This window comes from Prionailurus viverrinus, unplaced genomic scaffold, assembly GCF_022837055.1.
Source record: "Prionailurus viverrinus isolate Anna unplaced genomic scaffold, UM_Priviv_1.0 scaffold_79, whole genome shotgun sequence".
Lineage (NCBI taxonomy): Eukaryota > Metazoa > Chordata > Mammalia > Carnivora > Felidae > Prionailurus > Prionailurus viverrinus.
In genome coordinates, this window is record NW_025927641.1 from 305423 (window position 1) to 314405 (window position 8983).

The following is an 8983-nucleotide window of genomic DNA, read 5'->3' on the forward strand; positions in this document are numbered from 1 at the left end:
TGGGTTCCCTGCTCAGAAAATCCCGGGCAAGTTCCGAGGGATCGGATTCGCCAAATGGGTAGTGCTCCTGGTCGACCCGGACCTCCACGCCCGGGGCTCTATCTTTCCATGGCGCATCAGGGCTGAAGCCTCTCCCTGTCAGTGACAGAAACGGGACAGTGTTTCCCACACAGAGTCCAGACCTTGGGGACTCAGCTCAGAAACTTACGGGGAGGATAGAGAAGAGGGAGACACAGAATTCCAAGCAGCCCTACCAGGGACTATACTACAAGCCTAAATTCCCAAGGAGACATATGCCTGAATCCTGAAAAGCCAACAACCCTTCCTCTCCACTCCGGTTCTCCCGGGTCAGGACCGAGGGATGCGAGACCCAGAATCCCAAACACCTGCTACGAGCCCCGGCCTCCAGGCCCTGAGTCATTACGATGGCTCACCATGGTTGGAGCCTGAGAGAAGGCAGTCACCCTGTACCTGAGAGAAAGAGGTCACAGAACCCGAAACAGCCTCCAGACACTGGGGTCTCAGCTCAGAAACTCCCCGGAAAGTTCCGAGGGATTGGAGACACAGAATTGGATGTGCCACGCTCGCCCTGGGCCTCCAGGCCCGGGGCTGCTCGCCCCGGGCCTCCACGCACGGGGCTGCTCGCCATGGCTCACTATGACTGAAGCCGTTCCTGTACCTGAGAGAAGGGGTCACACAAACACAAACACCCTCCAGGCCCTGGGTTCCCTGCTCGAAAATCCCGGGCAAGTTCCGAGGGATCGGATACGCCAAATGGGTAGTGCTCCTGGTCGACCCGGGCCTCGACGCCCGGTGCTCTATCTTACCATGGCGCATCAGGGCTGAAGCCTCTCCCTGTCAGTGACAGAAACGGGCCAGTGTTTCCCACACAGACTCCAGACCTTGGGGTCTCAGCTAAGAAATTTACGGGGAAGGATGGAGAAGTGGGAGACACAGAAATCCAAGCAGCCCTACCAGGGACTATACTACAAGCCTAAAATCCCAAGGAGACATATGCCTGAATCCTGAAGAGCCAACAAGCCATCCTCTCCACTCCGGTACTCCCGGGTCAGGACCGAGGGATGCGAGACCCAGAATCCCAAACACCTGCTACGAGCCCCGGCCTCCAGGCCCTGAGTCATTACGATGGCTCACCATGGCTGGAGCCTGAGAGAAGGCAGTCACCCTGTACCTGAGAGAAAGGGGTCACAGAACCCGAAACAGCCTCCAGACACTGGGGTCTCAGCTCAGAAACTCCCCGGAAAGTTCCGAGGGATTGGAGACACAGAATGGGAAGTGCCACGCTCGCCCCGGGCCTCCAGGCCCGGGGCTGCTCGGCCCGGGCCTCCAGGCGCGGGGCTGCTCGGCCCGGGCCTCCAGGCCCGGGGCTGCTCGGCCCGGGCCTCCAGGCCCGGGGCTGCTCGCCCCGGGCCTCCACGCCCGGGGCTGCTCGCCCCGGGCCTCCACGCCTGGGGCTACACGCCATGGCTCACTATGACTGAAGCCGTTCCTGTACCTGAGAGAAGGGGGCACACAAACACAAACACCCTCCAGGCCCTGGGTTCCCTGCTCAGAAAATCCCGGGCAAGTTCCGAGGGATCGGATACGCCAAATGGTTTGTGGTCCTGGACGACCGGGGCCTCCACGCCCGTGGCTCTATCTTACCATGGCACATCAGGGCTGAAGCCTCTCCCTGTCAGTGACCGAAACGGGCCAGTGTTTCCCACACAGAGTCCAGACCTTGGGTTCTCAGCTAAGTACTTACGGGGAAGGATGGAGAAGTGGGATACACAGAATTCCAAGCAGCCCTACCAGGGACTATACTACAAGCCTAAAATCCCAAGGAGACATATGCCTGAATCCTGAAGAGCCAACAACCCATCCTCTCCACTCCGGTACTCCCGGGTCAGGACCGAGGGATGCGAGACCCAGAATCCCAAACACCTGCTACGAGCCCCGGCCTCCAGACCCTGAGTCATTACGATGGTCACCATGGCTGGAGCCTGAGAGAAGCCAGTCACCCTGTACCTGAGAGAAAGGGGTCACAGAACCCGAAACAGCCTCCAGACACTCGGGTCTCAGCTCAGAAACTCCCCGGAAAGTTCCGAGGGATGGGAGACACAGAATGGGAAGTGCCCCGGGCCTCCAGGCCCGGGGCTGCTCGCCCCGGGCCTCCACGCCCGGGGCTGCTCGCCCCGGGCCTCCACGCCCGGGGCTGCTCGCCCCGGGCCTCCACGCCCGGGGCTGCTCGCCCCGGGCCTCCACGCCCGGGGCTGCTCGCTATGGCTCACTATGCCTGAAGCCGTTCCTGTATCATCCCGGAAAGTTCCGAGGGATTGGAGACACAGAATTGGAAGTGCCACGCTCACCCCGGGCCTCCAGGCCCGGGGCTGCTCGCCCCGGGCCTCCACTACCGGGGCTGCTCGCCCCGGGCCTCCACGCCCGGGGCTGCTCGCCCCGGGCCTCCACGCCCGGGGCTGCTCGCCCCGGGCCTCCACGCCCGGGGCTGCTCGCCCCGGGCCTCCACGCACGGGGCTGCTCGCCCCGGGCCTCCACGCACGGGGCTGCTCGCCATGGCTATGACTGAAGCCGTTCCTGTACCTGAGAGAAGGGGTCACACAAACACAAACACCCTCCAGGCCCCAGGGTTCCCTGCTCGAAAATCCCGGGCAAGTTCCGAGGGATCGGATATGCCAAATGGGTAGTGCTCCTGGTCGACCCGGGCCTCCACGCCCGGGGCTCTATCTTACAATGGCACATCAGGGCTGAAGCCTCTCCCTGTCAGTGACAGAAACGGGCCAGTGTTTCCCACACAGAGTCCAGATCTTGGGGTCTCATCTAAGAAACTAACGGGGAATTATGGAGAAGTGGGAGACACAGAATTCCAAGTAGCCCTACCAGGGACTATACTACAAGCCTAAAATCCCAAGGAGACATATGCCTGAATCCTGAAAAGCCAACAACCCATCCTCTCCACTCCGGTACTCCCGGGTCAGGACCGAGGGATGCGAGACCAGGAATCCCAAACACCTGCTACGAGCCCCGGCCTCCAGGCCCTGAGTCATTACGATGGCTCACCATGGCTGGAGCCTGAGAGAAGGCAGTCACCCTGTACCTGAGAGAAAGGGGTCACAGAACCCGAAACAGCCTCCAGACACTGGGGTCTCAGCTCAGAAACTCCCCGGAAAGTTCCGAGGGATTGGAGACACAGAATGGGAAGTGCCCAGCTCGCCCCGGGCCTCGAGGCCCGGGGCTGCTCGCCCCGGGCCTCACGCCCGGGGCTGCTCGCCCCGGGCCTCCACGCCCGGGCTGCTAGCCATGGCTCACTATGACTGAAGCCGTTCCTGTACCTGAGAGAAGGGGTCACACAAACACAAACACCCTCCAGGCCCTGGATTCCCTGCTCAGAAAATCCCGGGCAAGTTCCGAGGGATCGGATACAGCAAATGGGTAGTGCTCCTGGTCGACCCGGGCCTCCACGCCCGGGGCTCTATCTTACCATGGCGCATCAGGGCTGAAGCCTCTCCCTGTCAGTGACAGAAACGGGCCAGTGTTTCCCACACAGAGTCCAGACCTTGGTGTCTCAGCTAAGAAACTTACGGGGAAGGATGGAGAAGTGGGAGACACAGAATTCCAAGCAGCCCTACCAGGGACTATACTACAAGCCTAAAATCCCAAGAAGAGCCAACAAGCCATCCTCTCCACTCCGGTACTCCCGGGTCAGGACCGAGGGATGCGAGACCCAGAATCCCAAACATCTGCTACGAGCCCCGGCCTCCAGGCCCTGAGTCATTACGATGGCTCACCATGGCTGGAGCCTGAGAGAAGGTAGTCACCCTGTACCTGAGAGAAAGGGGTCACAGAACGCGAAACAGCCTCCTGACCCTGGGGTCTCAGCTCAGAAACTCCCCGGAAAGTTCCCAGGGATTGGAGACACAGAATGGGAAGTGCCCCGCTCGCCCCTGGCCCCCCGGCCCGGGGCTCCTCGCCCCGGGCCTCCACGCCGGGGGCTCCTCGCCCCGGGCCTCCAGGCCCGGGGCTGCTCGCCCCGGGCCTCCACGCCCGGGGCTGCTCGCCCCGGGCCTCCACGCCCGGGGCTGCTCGCCATGGCTATGACTGAAGCCGTTCCTGTACCTGAGAGAAGGGGTCACACAAACACAAACACACTCCAGGCCCTGGGTTCCCTGCTCGAAAATCCCGGGCAAGTTCCGAGGGATCGGATACGTCAAATGGGTAGTGCTCCTGGTCGACCCGGGCCTCCACGCCCGGGGCTCTATCTTACCATGGCGCATCAGGGGTGAAGCCTCTCCCTGACAGTGACAGAAACGGGCCAGTGTTTCCCACACAGACGCCAGACCTTGGGGTCTCAGCTAAGAAACTTACGGGGAAGGATGGAGAAGTGGGAGACACAGAAATCCAAGCAGCCCTACCAGGGACTATACTACAAGCCTAAAATCCCAAGGAGACATATGCCTGAATCCTGAAAAGCCAACAAGCCATCCTCTCCACTCCGGTACTCCCGGGTCAGGACCGAGGGATGCGAGACCCAGAATCCCAAACACCTGCTACGAGCCCCGGCCTCCAGGCCCTGAGTCATTAGGATGGCTCACCATGGCTGGAGCCTGAGAGAAGGCAGTCACCCTGTACCTGAGAGAAAAGGGTCACAGAACCCGAAACAGCCTCCAGACACTGGGGTCTCAGCTCAGAAACTCCCCGGAAAGTTCCGAGGGATTGGAGACACAGAATGGGAAGTGCCCCGCTCGCCCCGGGCCTCCAGGCCCGGGGCTGCTCGCCCCGGGCCTCCAGGCCCGGGGCTGCTCGCCCCGGGCCTCCAGGCCCGGGGCTGCTCGCCCCGGGCCTCCAGGCCCGGGGCTGCTCGCCCCGGGCCTCCAGGCCCGGGGCTGCTCGCCCCGGGCCTCCAGGCCCGGGGCTGCTCGCCCCGGGCCTCCAGGCCCGGGGCTGCTCGCCCCGGGCCTCCAGGCCCGGGGCTGCTCGCCCCGGGCCTCCAGGCCCGGGGCTGCTCGCCCCGGGCCTCCAGGCCCGGGGCTGCTCGGCCCGGGCCTCCAGGCCCGGGGCTGCTCGGCCCGGGCCTCCAGGCCCGGGGCTGCTCGCCCCGGGCCTCCACGCCCGGGGCTGCTCGCCCCGGGCCTCCACGCCCGGGCTGCTAGCCATGGCTCACTATGACTGAAGCCGTTCCTGTACCTGAGAGAAGGGGTCACACAAACACAAACACCCTCCAGGCCCTGGGTTCCCTGCTCAGAAAATTCCGGGCAAGTTCCGAGGGATCGGATACAGCAAATGGGTAGTGCTCCTGGTCGACCCGGGCCTCCACGCCCGGGGCTCTATCTTACCATGGCGCATCAAGGCTGAAGCCTCTCCCTGTCAGTGACAGAAACGGGCCAGTGTTTCCCACACAGAGTCCAGACCTTGGTGTCTCAGCTACGAAACTTACGGGGAAGGATGGAGAAGTGGGAGACACAGAATTCCAAGCAGCCCTACCAGGGACTATACTACAAGCCTAAAATCCCAAGAAGAGCCAACAAGCCATCCTCTCCACTCCGGTACCCCCGGGTCAGGACCGAGGGATGCGAGACCCAGAATCCCAAACACCTGCTACGAGCCCCGGCCTCCAGGCCCTGAGTCATTACGATGGCTCACCATGACTGGAGCCTGAGAGAAGGCAGTCACCCTGTACCTGAGAGACAGGGGTCACAGAACGCGAAACAGCCTCCTGACCCTGGGGTCTCAGCTCAGAAACTCCCCGGAAAGTTCCCAGGGATTGGAGACACAGAATGGGAAGTGCCCCACTCGCCCCGGGCCCCCGGGCCCGGGGCTGCTCGCCCCGGGCCTCCACGCCGGGGGCTCCTCGCCCCGGGCCTCCAGGCCCGGGGCTGCTCGCCCCGGGCCTCCACGCCCGGGGCTGCTCGCCATGGCTATGACTGAAACCGTTCCTGTACCTGAGAGAAGGGGTCACACACACACAAACACACTCCAGGCCCTGGGTTCCCTGCCCGAAAATCCCGGGCAAGTTCCGAGGGATCAGATACGCCAAATGGGTAGTGCTCCTGGTCGACCCGGGCCTCGACGCCCGGGGCTCTATCTTACCATGGCGCATCAGGGCTGAAGCCTCTCCCTGTCAGTGACAGAAACGGGCCAGTGTTTCCCACACAGACTCCAGACCTTGGGGTCTCAGCTAAGAAACTTACGGGGAAGGATGGAGAAGTGGGAGACACAGAAATCCAAGCACCCCTACCAGGGACTATACTACAAGCCTAAAATCCCAAGGAGACATATGCCTGATTCCTGAAAAGCCAACAACCCTTCCTCTCCACTCCGGTACTCCCGGGTCAGGACCGAGGGATGCGAGACCCAGAATCCCAAACACCTGCTACGAGCCCCGGCCTCCAGGCCCTGAGTCATTACGATGGCTCACCATGGCTGGAGCCTGAGAGAAGGCAGTCACCCTGTACCTGAGAGAAAGGTGCACAGAACCCGAAACAGCCTCCAGACACTGGGGTCTCAGCTCAGAAACTCCCCGGAAAGTTCCGAGGGATTGGAGACACAGAATGGGAAGTGCCCCGCTCGCCCCGGGCCTCCAGGCCCGGGGCTGCTCGCCCCGGGCCTCCAGGCCCGGGGCTGCTCGCCCCGGGCCTCCAGGCCCGGGGCTGCTCGCCCCGGGCCTCCAGGCCCGGGGCTGCTCGCCCCGGGCCTCCAGGCCCGGGGCTGCTCGCCCCGGGCCTCCAGGCCCGGGGCTGCTCGCCCCGGGCCTCCAGGCCCGGGGCTGCTCGCCCCGGGCCTCCAGGCCCGGGGCTGCTCGCCCCGGGCCTCCAGGCCCGGGGCTGCTCGCCCCGGGCCTCCAGGCCCGGGGCTGCTCGCCCCGGGCCTCCAGGCCCGGGGCTGCTCGCCCCGGGCCTCCAGGCCCGGGGCTGCTCGGCCCGGGCCTCCAGGCCCGGGGCTGCTCGGCCCGGGCCTCCAGGCCCGGGGCTGCTCGGCCCGGGCCTCCAGGCCCGGGGCTGCTCGCCCCGGGCCTCCACGCCCGGGGCTGCTCGCCCCGGGCCTCCAGGCGCGGGGCTGCTCGCCCCGGGCCTCCACGCCCGGGGCTGCTCGCCCCGGGCCTCCACGCCCGGGGCTGCTCGCCCCGGGCCTCCATGCCCGGGGCTGCTAGCCATGGCTCACTATGACTGAAGCCGTTCCTGTACCTGAGAGAAGGGGTCACACAAACACAAACACCCTCCAGGCCCTGGATTCCCTGCTCAGAAAATCCCGGGCAAGTTCCGAGGGATCGGATACAGCAAATGGGTAGTGCTCCTGGTCGACCCGGGCCTCCACGCCCGGGGCTCTATCTTACCATGGCGCATCAGGGCTGAAGCCTCTCCCTGTCAGTGACAGAAACGGGCCAGTGTTTCCCACACAGAGTCCAGACCTTGGTGTCTCAGCTAAGAAACTTACAGGGAAGGATGGAGAAGTGGGAGACACAGAATTCCAAGCAGCCCTACCAGGGACTATACTACAAGCCTAAAATCCCAAGGAGACATATGCCTGATTCCTGAAAAGCCAACAACCCTTCCTCTCCACTCCGGTACTCCCGGGTCAGGACCGAGGGATGCGAGACCCAGAATCCCAAACACCTGCTACGAGCCCCGGCCTCCAGGCCCTGAGACATTACGATGGCTCACCATGGTTGGAGCCTGAGAGAAGGCAGTCACCCTGTACCTGAGAGAAAGAGGTCACAGAACCCGAAACAGCCTCCAGACACTGGGGTCTCAGCTCAGAAACTCCCCGGAAAGTTCCGAGGGATTGGAGACACAGAATGGGAAGTGCCACGCTCGCCCCGGGCCTCCACGCCCGGGGCTACTCGCCATGGCTCACAATGACTGAAGCCGTTCCTGTACCTGAGAGAAGGGGTCACACAAACACAAACACCCTCCAGGCCCTGGGTTCCCTGCTCAGAAAATCCCGGGCAAGTTCCGAGGGATCGGATATGCCAAATGGGTAGTGCTCCTGGTCGACCCGGGCCTCCACGCCCGGGGCTCTATCTTACCATGGCACATCAGGGCTGAAGCCTCTCCCTGTCAGTGACAGAAACGGGCCAGTGTTTCCCACACAGAGTCCAGACCTTGGGGTCTCATCTAAGAAACTTACGGGGAATTATGGAGAAGTGGGAGACACAGAATTCCAAGTAGCCCTACCAGGGACTATACTACAAGTCTAAAATCCCAAGGAGACATATGCCTGAATCCTGAAGAGCCAACAACCCATCCTCTCCACTCCGGTACTCCCGGGTCAGGACCGAGGGATGCGAAACCCAGAATCCCAAACACCTGCTAGGAGCCCCGGCCTCCAGGCCCTGAGTCATTACGATGGCTCACCATGGCTGGAGCCTGAGAGAAGGCAGTCACCCTGTACCTGAGAGAAAGGGGTCACAGAACCCGAAACAGCCTCCAGACACTGGGGTCTCAGCTCAGAAACTCCCCGGAAAGTTCCGAGGGATTGGAGACACAGAATGGGAAGTGCCCCGCTCGCCCCGGGCCTCCAGGCCCGGGGCTGCTCGCCCCGGGCCTCCAGGCCCGGGGCTGCTCGCCCCGGGCCTCCAGGCCCGGGGCTGCTCGCCCCGGGCCTCCAGGCCCGGGGCTGCTCGCCCCGGGCCTCCAGGCCCGGGGCTGCTCGCCCCGGGCCTCCAGGCCCGGGGCTGCTCGCCCCGGGCCTCCAGGCCCGGGGCTGCTCGCCCCGGGCCTCCACGCCCGGGGCTGCTCGCCCCGGGCCTCCAGGCCCGGGGCTGCTCGCCCCGGGCCTCCACGCCCGGGCCTGCTCGCCCCGGGCCTCCACGCCCGGGGCTGCTCGCCCCGGGCCTCCACGCCCGGGGCTGCTCGCCCCGGGCCTCCACGCCCGGGGCTGCTCGCCCCGGGCCTCCACGCCCGGGGCTGCTCGCCCCGGGCCTCCACGCCCGGGGCTGCTCGCCCCGGGCCTCCACGCCCGGGGCTGC